Source organism: Haliotis cracherodii, unplaced genomic scaffold (genome assembly GCF_022045235.1).
Source record: "Haliotis cracherodii isolate W230 unplaced genomic scaffold, xgHalCrac1.p SCAF_1, whole genome shotgun sequence".
NCBI lineage: Eukaryota > Metazoa > Mollusca > Gastropoda > Lepetellida > Haliotidae > Haliotis > Haliotis cracherodii.
The window spans coordinates 30,787,132-30,805,009 of record NW_027266264.1 but is presented as its reverse complement, the minus strand read 5'-3'; the positions used below and the strand labels follow the sequence as shown (position 1 = coordinate 30,805,009).

Genomic DNA, 17,878 nt, shown 5'->3' with positions numbered 1-17,878 from the left:
ATTTGTTGTTTGTTTGTTTGTTTGTTTGTTGTTTAACGCTGCACTAAGCAATATTCCAGCTGTATGACGGCGGTCTGTAAATAATCGACTATGGACCAGACAATCTAGTGATTGACACCACGAGCATCGATCAACAAAATTGGACCAAGTGAACCACCCGATCCCGTTAGTCGCCCCTTACGACAAGCATAGCCGCCTTTTACGGCAAGCGCGGGATGCCGTCGACCTGTTCTACCCCGAATCTTCACGTGTCCTGGAATTAATTACAAACCTGATATAAGACAATCATTAAACCATTAACGTTCGTCACTCATGAGATAAGAGTGAATGAGTGAGTGTGAGTTTATGCGCATTTAGTAGTAGTTAAGGAATATCAGGGAACACTTGAATAGGGCTTCACCCATTTTAACCACCCGATCCAGGAAATATTACCTACTACTAGCACAGAGTTGTTAGCAACTATGACCTGCTACTAGTAGGTACAAAGACGGTCTCTACGTCTCTGGAGACCAACATTTACTGCTACTACTAGCTAACAGTAACAATTAAATAGCATAACCATATTAGGATGTATGTTCACAGGGGCGCATTCCACGCCATATTGGAACATGCAGTGTCGAACACAGCATTCAGCAGATGGTAGGATGTCATCATTTTGTTGTTGTTTTTATCTCCGGTCTAGACAGGCTAGACTTAGATTTAGTATCTTCATACGGTATATATATTTTATACATCACCTAATTACAATTTTAACAACCAATAGATAGATCTATGGATATACCAATCCGGTCTTAATAGAAGATCGTTCCGGTTTTCATTCATACATGCCATTGTATGTGTATTTGTTTGATAGAACTACACATATTTATAAGAACTGATCGTTACAAAATATATTGGCAAACAAGGTTAAAGTTTGTCTTTGGAAAATTCGTCCCGACGTGGTCAGAAAGAGTTATCCCCCTTGGCCGGCATAGCGATCGGTTTTCGATCAAACATTTATCGGTTAGATCTTGCTTTTTGTTTATCTGTTCTTACTTGTTCGTTGGTCATAATGTTATCTAGTCTTTGTGCAAACATAATTTACAGTCTACAACCATTCACTATGGTACTTTTTATTTTCAGATACTGAGATGGAGAACGTCAACGTGCCTGCTGACCCTGCACATGACGCATGTTTGTATTCTATGTCTGTAGGCCCAGAATGAGTGTAGGACTAACATAGATATATCATCGGGGAAGCATCAAATCTCATCTAGATTATTAGTGTTAATTAACTTGTTTTGCTGAAAGGTCTGTGTTCTGGGTTCAAAGTGAGGTCCATTTCTGGCGTTCGCTCCATTGTGAGATAAGGCCCACGCTCTAATTCACTAGTCTACATGCCCTCTTTTTTGTTTGTTGTTGTTGTTATTGTTGTTATGATGAACACTGAGGGAATATGTAGACATATGAGGTTAATAAAGGATCATAAAGATTATTGTGCATCCGGCAAATTTATAGTAAACTATACATGTATCATTGATTACCTCCCTTTGCAACCAATATGTCAAGATATCAGTACCAATTTACTCATTTTTTTATTCCCAGGGTATCCAAGTGGGCTGTGTCCTGCCACATTCAGGAAATTTGAGGTGCAACCCTTGTAGGAAATCAGGTATGTTGTATTCTACCCCTATACATGTTGGGAATTTATATTATTATACTAAGGCTAATTTACTGTTGTATAGATTTTAGCACAAGCTAAGCACAGGTGCTGTGAACATTTATCTTTATGCACCCCCATGATAAAGTCAGGGATGACAATAGAGGCATCATCATACATCAAATTAAATCATGGATGTCATGATATGAAAAACCACATTTGTAGTATTATCGGTACCTCATTATATCAGTCTTTCCTCACTGGATCATCAGCTGACACACTGTGATATTACTGAAACTCTGTTCTAAGTTGCATTAAGCCAACTCAACCATTCACTATGCGAACTCGCTGACCTGATTATGGCAATTGTGAAAGTATAACTTTCCCTCAGACCTTAGGCCATTTATTAAGTTATGAGGTGTGAGTTGGTATACTGTAATCAAACTACAGGCTATCATGAATACAGGAATATCCAATTTGAAGTCAAATGAGCTTATTTCATGGTGCATTATCTGTCATCTGTCAATAACTAACTTGTACACTTTCAAAACCTCCTCTGAATCTACAAGGCCTATGAAACTGAAATCTCAGCAATGATATTCTAAAACATGAGACTATTTACAAAATATCACTTTTGCATATTACACAGCCAATTCAGATGTGGCATTATGAAACTTGATATGTGTTATGGGGTTTACATTGGTGTATTTTTTGCTTGATCTGGGAGGAACATCTTAGATATTTACCACTTGATGAGACCCACCTGCGTGGAAATGGTGCTCACAAACCAAGGAAAATAATCATGGTAATTATGGGATTTGAACCCATTGTCATAGATTTCTGGCATATGAAAGGGATGCAGCTTAGTCTCTGAAAATGTAAAATATTGATAGAAACATTTTATTTTCATTTTTGTTTAAAAATAGACCCAGTGAGATGGGCTGGGCGGAAGGGAAAATAATATGGTTCAAGGACTGTGAGACAGACAGGGATGCAACTCTGCCCAGCAAATTGAGGTGGCTTCTTGGATGACTGTATTACCTGTGCCTTCTATGGCCTTAAACTTTCACATACCTTATGAAGTTTGTTTGTGTTTTCAATATCTTCTCTGAAAATCATATTTTCAATAAGCTGAGATTTTGTGTATTTGATCCCACTAACATGATGCCAATACAACTTCAAGCTGTCAAGACATGGCAACCCTATTGAACATATACTTTTCACCCTTTAGAAAGCCACTTCTGCATTTACGTTATGAAATTTGATATACAGTAATTATTTGGTAAACCCAACAACAGGGTCATATTTTGCAAGTTATTCTTATATTTGGAACTGCAACATTTTGTCTTCATGTGCTGCTGCAGCCATGATGAATGTGTTCTTTGACTCGTTTCATTACCAATTATTATCCCCCACAACATGTAATGCGGGGGTATTAAAATGGACATGGTCAGTCCTTGCATTCATACTTCTGTGTAAGATTTTGAAAAAACGTTTACTATTTTCTTCACCAATCATGGTACATGGATAGGCCTAGTGGTGACCTGGTGCCTGTTGATAGTTTTGGATTTTTGTAAAATGTATCTTTTTAGTTTCCATGGCAACAACTTTGACTGAAATATGAGGGTAGTGATCGTTCTTGGAACATACCTTAAAAATCTACAATATTTCTTCACCAAACTTGACACACAGATCGGTCTAGTGGTGAACTGGTGCCTTTTGATAGTTTAGGATTTTTAAAAAATTGATATTTTAAGATGCCACAACTTTGACCCATACTGAAAATGAGGGTAGTGCTTCTTTCTGGGCAGATTAAAAAAAACTTACAATATTTCCTTAACAAGGATGGCACATAGATAGGTCTATTGTTGAACTGGTGCCTTTTGATAATTTGGGATATTTAGTTTCCATAGCAAGTATTTAGTATTTAGGGGATAATGGTGAATTTGTCTTCTTGCATATACTGTCATCCTTTTAATTGGTCAAGATGCTGTGAGAAAGTCTGTTCTGTAGATAAATAGTTTTGTTTCTTTTGCTTATTTATTATACCCTTGTATTGCCTTTTTGTTGTAATAATATATTCTGTGAAAAAGTTCAGGGAAGCTACAGATGCAATTTTAACACCTGTACCCAGGGTAGTTTGTTCGAACAGTATTTCTGTCAGTCATGTGAGGAGACAGCCAAAAGGTAATGAAGGGAAATTTATTACATCAGAGCTACAGATAAGCAGCGTATTTGTGTAAAATACCCCCAAAAATTATGTAAACCCAATTAGTTTCCATTAACTTGTGTACAGAATCGCATGCATTAAATGAAAAACTCAAATTATTAAAACAGCTCGCATAAATACCCAACGAAGCTTTTTCAGCATGCATACAAAGGAGCTAATTGCTGAAACACAATTACAAGCTAATTTACTTTCTGAGTCAAACCTATGTATTTAGAACATTATTTCATTTTTTTGAAATCTTAAAATGTTCACTAATTTTGGGAAAGACCCAAGAGAGTGATGAATACATGAGTGAAAAAATATTGGTTACCCAATGAAAAATGTAATAACCCAATTAAAATAGAAACCCTAAAGTAAAAACTGAATTGCTCAAAAAGTTATCTGGAGCTCCGTTACATGAGTCAGTTTAATGGCACCAATACAATGGGCACATCTGGCCTCCATTACAATAGGTTGAATCTGGTAAACTGTGTCTGTGATTTTTTGGGGTGACGACATTGCAGCCATATTGAATGTTATTTTGACCAGGTACTCATGTATCATGGCGTTATTCATTTATCAGGCTGTAATACTATATTGCAATCTCCAATGTGCTATGTTTCAGTGATCATATGTTCCATTTGGTCATGCCATCATCTTTCACCTTTTTGTGTCCTAATAATGGAATGTACCAGTAAGTGTAATAACCTTGTACTTGCAATGTTTCCTATGAATCTTTTGGGAAGTGAAGCTATGATTGGTTATATATGTATGTTATTATGCACTCCAACAATGGTATAAAATAGATCTACTGTTCTTTTCAGATTTCAGATTCAGATTATCATGCCATGGTCATACCCTTTGCATGCACCCTTGTAGCTAGATTACAGGTATACTAACACTGTTTGGATTGTTACGGACATGATCCAAGTAAGTCAGTCTCAAAAACGTAGTCACAGAAATTTGATTCTTAACATTCCCAAAGGGCAACTATATGGAATGTCAGTTTTGTGTGACCTGGCTGATTTGGTGACATTACACCCCAATTACATGGATAGTTGTTAGTGCTATCAACCTCTTGCCTGCCTGGACCAAGCACCATTATTTTAAGTGGTCATAAACAATTCACTCGTTTTTCCTCATTTGTCAATCATTATTAAATATTTATATCATTTGGTGTATCTGAACATTTGTTACTTATTTCTGCATAATCTTGTTAATCTATTTATGATGACCTTTACCAGTATTTAATTCCCTAAAAATAAATTCTGATCAGTTTCAGGCCCATTTAAACGGTTCGTAGTGAGGCATATTTTTGTTTATCCTAGATAACCTTAGCAATGTTGTCATGAAGAGGTTGATGGATGTTTATTACACTTTTTTAACCTTCATTTGCAAAGGTATTTTTGTAGCTTCCAATTCTGATTTGTTCAACTTTAAGAACTTTCTTCTCAGAAACCAAGGAAACTAAAACTTAATGACACCTGGCATGTGTAGCACCACAATGGGACTCGGATTAAGTTATGTGGTTGTCCAGTGTTTTATTTTACAATTTGTTCATTCAGTTCTGTGGTGTCATGTGTTGTGTTTATTCTTATGAAGATTTTCATTCTTTGTATACCATGTTCACAGGTTTCACTGTCCAGTTACAAGAAGCCTGGTGTAAATAGCTTGTTTGGTCCAGTTGCACCCAACAAAGGTAACATTGATCGCCTCGAAACGTTAAACAAACTGGTTGTAATATAGCATAGACTATTTTTCCAGATAAGACAAATATACAAAATAAAACAAAATACTTTTTGAATACAAACAACATGGCCTGCTTGTCTGATGTTTGTCATCCTGACACAACTATTAGCTCACCAAGGTGAGCTTATGCCATACTGTGGGGTCCGTTGTCCGTATGTCAACGATTTTTTCTAAAAACTTCTTCTTTTGACCACAAATTGACAATTAACGAAATTTGACTGGAAGCATCCGTAGGTGGTGAGGATTCAAAATTGTACAAATGGTGGGGCTGACCTCCCAAAGGGCTGGGTGGCAAGGCGGAATAGGAGTAATTTGGCTATATTGCTTCAAACGACTTCTTTATTGGAACTAAGAGATAGATATCAACCATATTTGGTTGGAAGCATTCTCCAATGCTGGGGATTAAAAATTGTACAAATGGAGAGGGCTGACCCCCCAAAGGACTGGGTGGCGGGGCCAAATAGGAATAATTTGGCTATATTGCTTTAAACGACTTCCTCTCTGGAACTAAGAGATAGATATCAACCATATTTGGTTGGAATCAATTCTCCAATGGTGGGGATTCAAATTGGAGAAATGGAGGGGCTGAAATTGCTTCTTGAAAAACAATTAGGAATGAAAATAAAAAAAGAGAAACTACACTCTCCAAGAAGCTGAAACTTAACTTTGTAGAAATGATGATGATCACTTGTAGCTTACCGGTACACAAAGCGAAGGTTCAAATAAGCTTATGTCATGGCTGTGTTCATCTATACTAATGGAAAAAAGTAACTGCTGTGTATTAAGTAGTGTAAATGTTATGTTATTGTAAATTACAACATAATATTTGGTCTTTTGTCTCATCAATGTTTTATCATAACAAATTCATTGACAAAATCCATTCCTGGTAATTGGAGATGGAGAGACACGCCCTAAAGAGGGGTGCAACTTGTAGGCGGGCACTATCCTGCTGCAACATGACATTACGTCCCTGCATGTGCACAAAGGCAAGAACATGATCTCAAACGATGTCCTCATAACAATGATGAGTCGTGTTTTCCCATGAGTTGTGATGCCACCCCATACCATTTCAGTTCCACCCCAAAACTGATTATGATAAGTAATGCAAGAGTTGCTAAAACATTCTCCAGTATGCATGTAGACCTTTGCACGACCATCAGAGCTGTTCAGATGAAACCCTCACTCATTTGTGAACAGTGTACTGTCCCTGTTTTTCTTCTGAACCTCAGATGCTGTCTACACCAAGTGTGACTGATAGTCCTGTGTAAGCAAAATTAGGCATATTGCTGAATGTTGTGACCGGATGTTGTGCTCTCTCAACTGGTAATGTACTGTTCTGCCACTAATTCGTCTTAACCCAAGAATTGTCCGATTATTAATGTGGCAGATGATATTTGTGATTCGATGAACATTAAAAATGTTTGGCAACTTCGTTTTGCGCATTTTGTGTTTGCAACATGTCATCAAGCCGTGACAGCATTTTTAATTACAGTTGAACAAAAAGAAAAAAGATTTTATGAGACCCAGAGAGCTAAACAACATTGTTTGCTGTTTACATTATGAAATCGTGTGTAAATACCTTGCTCCCAACTAACATGCAAACACACAAATTATGTGCAGTCCATAAACATTTGCATGCAAATTGTGAATCACGACCTTAAAACTGAGGAAATGTCTTCATCAATATGCATATTGAAAGATGCATTATTTAATTTCAGATTAAACTTAGTTTTGTTCAATCTCATTAAAATCTGATCTTAGTTTTCGCTACCGCTAACCAAAGATCTGAGGACATCCCATTACGGGTCACGTAGGAACGACCTTTCGCGATCGATGGACCGACCAATGAAATGACTGAAATCGACATTTGCCAATCAGAAGGTAGCTATATCGAGCTTTACTGCACTAGTTTCAAACTGGCGACTTCGCCTCGAAACATATTTTGACGTATTCTCGATTACATAAATTTAAAACTGACCAAAACGACATTCTGGAATGACTTAAGATGGCCTAAATTTTATGGATATAATCATAAAACCTGTAACTGTCGTTCGGAATACCCTCTGTTAAATATTTCGAGGATTCATGATTAGAAAACACATTTTGACTGTCACTTTCAGGATCTGGTAAGTGACGCTTTGATTGGTTGGATGAAAGGTCATGCTGACGTGACCCATAATGGGATGTCCTCAGATCATTTTTTAGCGGTAGCGAGAACTAAGATCTGATTCTAATGAGTTTGAGTTTTGTTGGACTTTTTATTAAGAAAAGTTACCTTTTTCTGCTAGTATGTATGTCGTTAACGATTACACTTTCAACATCTCCTCTAGAGCTACAAAGCCTATGAAGCTGAAACTTGGCATGAATCATCCCAGCAATGATGTCAGAATTGTGATTTGATGTTAAGCGTGTCGCTATGTAACAGCAGCGTATAAAATTCCCGCAAGGGCAACTTTGCAAATATTCCTGTCCAGATAAAATGCTTCCCGTCCAGAATTTTCTACACTTATGAACATAAGTTACAAAATGGTGAACATAAGAAAAGTACTGTTGATTGTTAGTTCTCAGAAAATAACAATAAACTGATGGATTGTCAACTTAGTTACTTTAACTCATTGAAATTCATCAAATTCCAAGTCTGATTGACTGCCTCTATGGTGTACTGGTAGAGTGTCTGCTCGGAGAGCGGAAGGTCAGAAATTTGATCCCTTGAAGCATCATTCCAAAAGACGTTAAAAGATGGTACTTGTTGTTACCCTGTCTTGCTCTCGGTAGTAAGGGCTAAAAGAAGGAATGGTCCACTCGGAGACAGTATACTGTGTATAAAATTTGTTTTGCAGGTTTTTGTTGAAGTATATATTTTTTCGAAATTCATGTCTAACTGTATCAGTTATCTCCCTCACAAAATGTTGGTTGTATTTTAAGAACCTTACACTTACATACTTTGAAAATAACAAAATCAGATCAAATTATCATCTGTTATCACATTTTCCTTCACACGAATATCCAGATACAAATTATGAGTCTGTGTCCAGAAGCCAGAAATCTTTTACCAAAAAATAAATGCATATCAGTTTCTGGATGTGAATTACAAAAAGTACACAAATTATCATCAGATATTTTCATTTTTCTTCAGGAAAATATTTGTGGTAAAAACACCATCTTAATTTTGTATCCAGGACACATTTAACTGGCTTGAGAAAAATTCCTTGCCAGTTGAGATAACTGCAAATTATAACTTCCCATTAAGTTTTGAATTTAAGTGAGACAACATGATATTAAACTATAATATCTTTACAGGCATTTTAAATGGAACTTAACTTGATGTTGCCATGAACGTAAAATAAATGTATGCTATACCCACAAACGGTCAACTGTTTCCTGATTGGCTGATAATAGAATGGGAGGGGCTTGTTTTTCATTATATTGGGTTTAACAATGTCACTGATTTATGTAAATGTAAAAATAAGGTGTACTATGTGGATTTATTTATATTGAAGTTAAATCATAAGTTATTTTTCCATGAAAAATGTTCAATCAATGGTGATGACATCACTTATGTGAATATTTTCAACCTTTTCAGGGCAACTACCATGCTGTAATGAAACTTGATGGTATCAGTTTACACCAACGCTAAACTACATATACAGCTCCCAATACAGTGTGCTTTGAGAAGGGAGAGCAACTGTGCCCTGTACGTTTCTGGAAAGAAGAAGTGTTGAGAAGAAGAGTTCTGTGTTGAAGTCAGCATTGACATCCTGAGTAGTGAAAAGATCAGCAGGGAGTAGCATCAGTTCGCTACTGTGTGGAGTGACAGTGTTTCTCCCTATTCTCATGGACAGTACTGTACATCTAAACATATGATTCATATTATATATTGTTTCATAATGTGAGGTGTGTTTTTTTCATTCATAATATCGATTATCATATATGGTGAATATAGCATCTTACAAATATACTGTGCATGGAATTTCTTCACTTACACTGTTTTCAGCATTTTGAGGCAAAACTCTTTTCATGTGTTACATTTATGTTTATTGTTTCCTCAACAATAAAGAACTAGCAAAATGATGAATTTTGTTTGTAGTTGATTGATTATGACAAGGATAAACAGTATTATGTAGGCATGAATGTGTTCATGTATTCATCACCGAATGACATGTCAAATGGCTGATTGTGTTAATGTGCCCAATGGTATGGGTTTTGCTGATCTTGTCAGCCACTGATTTGCCTTGTCCACAATACATTTACCAGCGGCCTTGATACAGCTTACATTACAATCCTGGCAATCAATGCTACAGATTAGGAATTTACATCAAAACAGATGGTAAGTTAGACAGTCCCAAATTATGATGTCACCATATTATCTCAACAGAAACATGAATCGCGAGGTGCTTTGGTAATGGTTACTACCCAATATATATCCGACAGTGACATAAAGCTGCGTTATTCTTGAATCAGACGCTAATGTCGCTAAATATAAACAGAAACATGAATCACATGGTTCTAGGGTTAGGGTTTCTGCCCAATATATGTCCGACGGTGATGTTAAACTGGGTTATTCCTGATACAGACGCTGATGTTATCGTATTTCATGAATCATGAGTTGCTAGGGTTAGAGTTTCTACCCAATATGTGTCCAACAGTGATGTAAAACTGGATTATTCTTTATTATGACGCAGATATCACGAAATCTCTACAGAAACAAGAATCATGAGGTTCAAGGGTTAGGGTTTCCACTCAATACATGTCCAACAGTGATGTAAAACTGGGTTATTCTTGATACAGACGCTGATGTTATGATATCTCAACAAATATGAATCATGAGGTTCTAGGGTTAGGGTTTCTACCTAATATATGTCCGACAGTGAAGTTAAACTGGGTTATTCCTGATACAGACGCTGCTGTTCTCGTATCTTAACAGAAACATGAATGATAAGGTGCTAGGGTTAGGGTTTCTACCCAATATATGTCCGACGGTGAAGTTAAACTGGATTACTCCTGATACAGACGCTGATGTTATCGTATCTCAACAGAAACATGAATGATAAGGTGCTAGGGTTAGGGTTTCTACCTAATATATGTCTAATTGTGATGTAAAACTGGGTTATTCCCGATACAGACGCTGATGTTCTCGTATCTTAACAGAAACATGAATGATAAGGTTCTAGGGTGAAGGTTTCTACTTAATATATGTCCGACAGTGATGTAAAACTGCGTTATTCTTGAATCAGATGCTGATGTTCTCGTATCTCATCAGAAACATGAATGATAAGGTGCTAGGGTTAGGGTTTCTACCTAATATATGTCTAATTGTGATGTAAAACTGGGTTATTTCTGATACAGACGCTGATGTTCTCGTATCTTAACAGAAACATGAATGATAAGGTGCTAGGGTTAGGTTTTCTGCTCAATATATGTCCGACAGTGATGTAAAACTGGATTATTCCTGATACAGACGCTGATGTTCTCGTATCTTAACAGAAACATGAATGATAAGGTGCTTTCTACTCAATATATGTCTAATTGTGATGAAAAACTGGGTTATTTCTGATACAGACGCTGATGTTCTCGTATCTCAACAGAAACATGAATGATAAGGTGCTAGGGTTAGGGTTTCTACCTAATATATGTCTAATTGTGATGTAAAACTGGGTTATTCCTGATACAGACGCTGATGTTATCGTATCTCAACAGAAACATGAATGATAAGGTGCTAGGGTTAGGGTTTCTACCCAATATATGTCTAATTGTGATGTAAAACTGGGTTATTCCTGATACAGACGCTGATGTTCTCGTATCTTAACAGAAACATGAATGATAAGGTGCTAGGGTTAGGGTTTCTACTCAGTATATGTCCGACAGTGATGTAAAACTGCGCTATTCTTGAATCAGACGCTGATGTTCTCGTATCTCAACAGAAACATGAATGATAAGGTGCTAGGGTTAGGGTTTCTACTCAGTATATGTCCGAAAGTGATGTAAAACTGCGTTTTTCTTGAATCAGACGCAGATGTCACAAACTTTCAACAGAAACATGAATGATAAGGTTCTAGGGTTAAGGTTTCTACTTAATATATGTCCGACAGTGATGTAAAACTGCGTTATTCTTGAATCAGACGCAGATATCACGAAATCTCAACAGAAACATGAATGATAAGGTGCTAGGGTTAGGGTTTCTACCTAATATATGTCTAATTGTGATGTAAAACTGGGTTATTTCTGATACAGACGCTGATGTTCTCGTATCTTAACAGAAACATGAATGATAAGGTGCTAGGGTTAGGGTTTCTACTCAATATATGTCCGACAGTGATGTAAAACTGGATTATTCCTGATACAGACGCTGATGTTCTCGTATCTTAACAGAAACATGAATGATAAGGTGCTAGGGTTAGGGTTTCTACTCAATATATGTCTAATTGTGATGTAAAACTGGGTTATTTCTGATACAGACGCTGATGTTCTCGTATCTCAACAGAAACACGAATGATAAGGTGCTAGGGTTAGGGTTTCTACCTAATATATGTCTAATTGTGATGTAAAACTGGGTTATTCCTGATACAGACGCTGATGTTCTCGTATCTCAACAGAAACATGAATGATAAGGTGCTAGGGCTAGGGTTTCTACTCAGTATATGTCCGACAGTGATGTAAAACTGGATTATTCCTGATAAAGACGCTGATGTTCTCATATCTCAACAGAAACATGAATAAGGTGCTAGGGTTAGGGTTTCTACCTAATATATGTCTAATTGTGATGTAAAACTGGGTTATTCCTGATACAGACGCTGATGTCATCGTATCTCAACAGAAACATGAATGATAAGGTGCTAGGGTTAGGGTTTCTACCCAATATATGTCTAGTTGTGATGTAAAACTGGGTTATTTCTGATACAGACGCTGATGTTCTCGTATCTCAAAAGAAACATGAATGATAAGGTGCTAGGGTTAAGGTTTCTACTCAATATATGTCCGACAGTGATTTAAAACTGGATTATTCCTGATACAGACGCTGATGTTATCGTATCTCAACAGAAACACGAATGATAAGGTGCTAGGGTTAGGGCTTCTATTCAATATATGTCCGACAGTGATGTAAAACTGGATTATTCTTGAATCAGACGCAGCTGTTACGGAATCTCAAAAGAACAAGAATCGTAAGGTTCTAGGGTTAGTGTTCCTACCCAATATATATCTAATTGTGATATAAAACTGGGCCGAAAAGTGACAAGAAACTGCTTTATTAGTCACACAGACCCTACTTATTAATTTCTGCCTTTATGGTACTGCAATTTTGTTGAAGTAGAGTGAGAGAAACTTGGGTGCACAGGTGTCCCAATTGTCATGGTTGATGGAACTTGATGTACTGGTCATGGGTTCAAATCCAGAATATGATCCTTCGTTTCAGCACCACAATACCTCATGTGGTTGCATAAATTTGTGTCTCACTTTCAAATCACACTGCCACATGTCCATCTGTTCAGCTTAAGGTCACTATTCTCCAAACCAGTGATCAGAATGAATCCTCACATAACCAATTGACACAACTCTGCAGTGTTGAAGCATTTTAGACCATTAGGCCATCTTTTCTCTCAAACAGCATAAAACATCCACACTATGGTGACGACAATCTCATTAAAATCAGACCATAGTTCTTGCTACTGCCAAACAAAGATCTGAGGACATCCCAGTACGGGTCACGTCAGACCGACTTTGTGCGAACTTTGACCGACCAATAGAATGACCAATCAGAGGGCAGCTTTCTCGTGCTTTACGGCACTAATTTCAAATTGGCGACTACGCTTCGAAACATATTTGGACAAATTCTTGATTACAAATTTGAAAACTAAACAAAAGAACATTCTGGAGTGGCTAATAGATGGTCTACATTGTATGGATTCAGTCGTTAAACCTGTAACTATCTTTCGGAATACCCCGTGTTAAAGTTTTCGAGGTTGTATGATTAGAAATCACATTCTGACTGTCACTTTCATGATCTGGTAAGCAACGCTCTGATTGGTCGAATGAAAGGTCATTCTGACGTGACTCCTAATGGGATTTCTTCAGGTCTTTGTTTAGTGGTAGCGAGAACTAAGGTCTGATTTTAGTGAGATTGTGGTGACGGAAACACAACTAGTATCACATGTATTCCAATACTTTATTCTATTCTATACAGAAATCCATTTTTTTATACTATATATACATCAGTAGTGAAAACAAAAAAACTTCTGAATATCATATTTGTGAAACTTATACTTAAAGATGGTGTCAGTTATCTTCAACTTGCTGAATATGAACTTTAACATTTGGTCATGACAATAATAGTGTTGGAATCAAGAGTGCAGCATCCAGTTCATGACATCACTTTAAAGCAGATATCTGAAACCACAAAAAACTGAATCAAAAATCTTATCTGGAGCTCTGTTAAAATACTGTAAAATTTGCATTTTATCTCAAACCTTAAATAAAATATTTCAAATATTTCAAATTCACACATTTCTCAGCCCATTTATACACTTTATTAACAACAATTAGTGAAAGCACACTTTCAAGATTTATTTTCTGGCATATTTCTCAACAATGGTGCCCCAAAACTGCTACCCTTTTGATAATTCCAACCCAATAAGTACATAGAAAGTTGCATGATCAAAAACATAAGAACAAATAGTTGAAGGCAAGTGTTTTAAGAAGCACATAGTGTTTCAAATAAAAAATATGACTAAACTTAATCAAATAGATTGCAAACATATGTCCTAAGTCTAGATGTATACAATGAACACTTCTCAAGAACATATGTGCATCCTTACAACAGGACTAACTTGCATAATTTCAGAGCAGATTTGTTGATATGCTATTTCCGATGACCTAAAAATGCGTTTGTGGGGGAAGTATTTAAATGTATGGGACCCATGTATTTTACCTGAAGTTTAACCCAATCTGTGGTATTTCATGAAGGGTGTTTTAGCAAGGGATGACTGTATTTATGTTTATGTTGCAACATTACAAAAAGAACCAACATCAGATATTTCAAATCCTTATCTTGAACAAATATACAGTTTGGAATCCCAATAAAATTCACATTTCTAGAACTGATTTGCCGCTCTGATAAAGGGTACTTATATATTTTATTATGTGGCTGTTTTCTCAATATCATTTTCATTTTAACACTTAGATCAATTCATTACATTTAATACACTCCTGTGTCACCATTTACAGTGTTGATATTTTCCATTCATCACTCCAATTTACCGGTATATGCATAAAACCAAAAGGACTAAACGAAAATGCAGTAAATGTAGATAAGGGGGCACATGTGAAGTATGTGCAGTTAAAGTAACAGCAGTTAAAAAAATAATACTATGCCCCAAAGTACAATGTAATATAATTTAGCATGGACGACAAATTCAATATGGTTGACATGGTGGCCATATTTAGAATCTAGATATTATTACTGTCATCTTGTTACAATAACAAGCAACTAACCAACATATATCAACATTGGTCTATGTTTTGTGTCGTTATATCCGCAGCCATGTTATTTTCGACCACCTTAAAAGGAAGATAAATTTGAAAGTGACTATTGAACATGTCTTTACATACATGACCATTCTATTTTATGTTGTAATTTAAATTTCATGTCCATTATTCATGTATTCAATCATTTTCAGATGACTTTTGGACCCCACAACCCCTCAATACCTGAAAAGTTCATGGTGAATCTCAAACCTGAACTGTGTTCAGATAACAGCAGTTACGTGGGTGATTTTTGACCTGCTGATAGATTATTGTTCAGATCAATATTTGCTTCAACTCAGACACCCACCTCAATGCAGTTATGTTTGCGATTTTGGACCTTCTTGATTTTGACTGATTTTGCTGACTTTTTGCCTAGTTTTACATTTAATGTATATTTTATAAAAATAAAAGTCCAAAAAAAGGAAACAGTGGATAAATAACACATAACAAGCCATGAGGAATTTATCATCCTTTAATTTTCAAACCCCTGATGAAATTTGGAAGTTTAATCTTACCCAAAATGTAAAAAAAAACCTTACTTTTCCACATAAATTTTTTAACCAGATGTTATTCTTCCACCTTATTTGATTTGCAGATTTCCATGTCAGACAAAGATCAAGCGGTGTCATAGGATTCCTTTTCACTTGATCAGGAGGGATGCTGTTGTGTGCCAACTGAAATAAAAAATATGACGATGATAATCAATGCTACTCCATAGTCATAGTCATCGGGGCCTTGGTCTATAATTCAGGGTACGATTTCATTTTTTTCTGTCTTACCACCTGCACCAGGTGCAACAAAGTGAACTAAGCAGGTTGCACAACCAAAATTTTCTGTTATTTTGAATTTTAAATAAATTCAAAGAAAAAAACCCCTTGAGAATGTGCTCTAGAATTTATTTTGAGGTGAATCTGTACATGCCTTTTCATATCATGATATCGAGTAAACAACCTTAAACAGAAGTCTCAAAGTGTCTGTTGTGATTGTAACCTCATGAGTGACTGTTCTAGTGGTAATTGTGAAGAGTCCAGCATGTTCAATGCATTCAGACCACCTGTGTATTTCACTATTTTCATGAACTTTTGTTTCCTGGATTCAAAAGACTTGCAGCCAGTTCTAAAAGAATTCAGTTTTCCACTTATGGTTGGAAATGTTACCTGCACTGGGTGCGACCTAACCTCACCTAATAGTTACCGACACCTGGGCCTACTTGCACAGAACAATCTTAGTTACAATCGATCTTAGGCGGCTACAATCAATTTTACAATCACCATACAATTGTCCTATTCCACTTGCACAAACCCATCTTAGTGTGATTGTAAGACGGCTCATCTAAGATTGAAATCTTCAACGGTGGAGGTACAAATATCTTAAACTCGACTCCTGTCTACAGTTGCCTGCGTATACAATAAGTGGAACTGTTCATGACACAACATGTACCTCCCTCCATGGCACCTTGCACAGTTTCAAGAAAGGTGCCAATTATTTGAAGGAAACGATTACTAGAATGATGGCATATATTTTTGTTGGCATTAATAGTGTCATGATTTAGGAATTGTTATCTGTTTCAACTTGAGAAATACCTACTCATGTTTTTTATCAAAAGTATTGAAATACGAATAAATATATTATTTAGTGACACAATCATTATGAAAATTAAAATAAATAATACTAAAAATATTTCCTAATAACATAACATGGGGGAGCTTTTCGTAAAATCCTAAATATATCCTTCATGCTTTCTTTTCGTTGCTGTGACAAAGGATGTTATGAGTACCTTTTCAAAACACAGGAAGACGCAGGATTTCAAGAATGCATGGGAAATAATAATAATGAATAATGTTTGGAGAAAGCAGTTGTTTAATATATATTCACTTGGTATTAATTATATTGATAATTATTTTAAGAAGGTGTAAATTTTACTTTTGCTATTTATGGGAAATTTTACACAAATTTCAAATGTCTCATCATGTGTATTTGCTTGTTTAATAAACACTTTTCTTTTCTTTTTAATTCAGATTTTAAAATCCCTCGTCCCCTGCCAACTCGATTTTAGATTTAAACATGTTTGACTTCATCTAATATTTATTTGTAGATTAATTTAATGATGAACTAAAGACAAAAATAACTGACACGAATGGGACCGAAAAGAATAACAGGGGGAGCTCAGCGATTCTACAACATTAATACACTGGGCAAGGTAGATTCTACGCTACATGCTTACACAAAGGGAAACCACTCTCATCTAGAGTATAAACTATGATTAGCTGCCCTTGAGTTATCGAAAAGGTCACGGACGTTACTAATCGCTTGCATACAACTTTTTATCCTTCCCTTGATTAGTGAAAAGGTATGTTGTTTAACACTTCTTTCAGCATTGAGTCCGGTGGGTAGAGTACTTTTACTTTTAGCTATCGATTCCATAGTTAAGTGGTTCACCATTGCAATTAACGATATTTCTGACGTTAAATCTTAAATTAAAGTGTTGATTTGAATCATAAAGTTAACAAAATAACAAGGCAATATTTGAACATAAGGTAGAATATTTATGTGAATTGGATGAGGTCCTGCACGCCATTTTGTCAAGTTTATTCAGGGACCACAACGATCTTAGCTACTTCAGACTGGTTTGGACCAATTGTAAGTTTCACTTGTAGCTTACAATGATCATAGCCCACAATCCCTTTGATCAGTTGGACAGTGATTGTAGCTGAAGCCTAAGATCGTGATCTTAAGGATTTACAATAATTGAAGTGCTAAGA

General features: G+C 36.1%; 1 pseudogene; it reads left to right on the top strand.

Annotated features, from left to right (window-relative positions):
• Nucleotides 1-572: 572 nt before the first annotated feature.
• Nucleotides 573-9,400, top strand: LOC139463405 (uncharacterized; annotated as a pseudogene).
• Nucleotides 9,401-17,878: the final 8,478 nt, after the last annotated feature.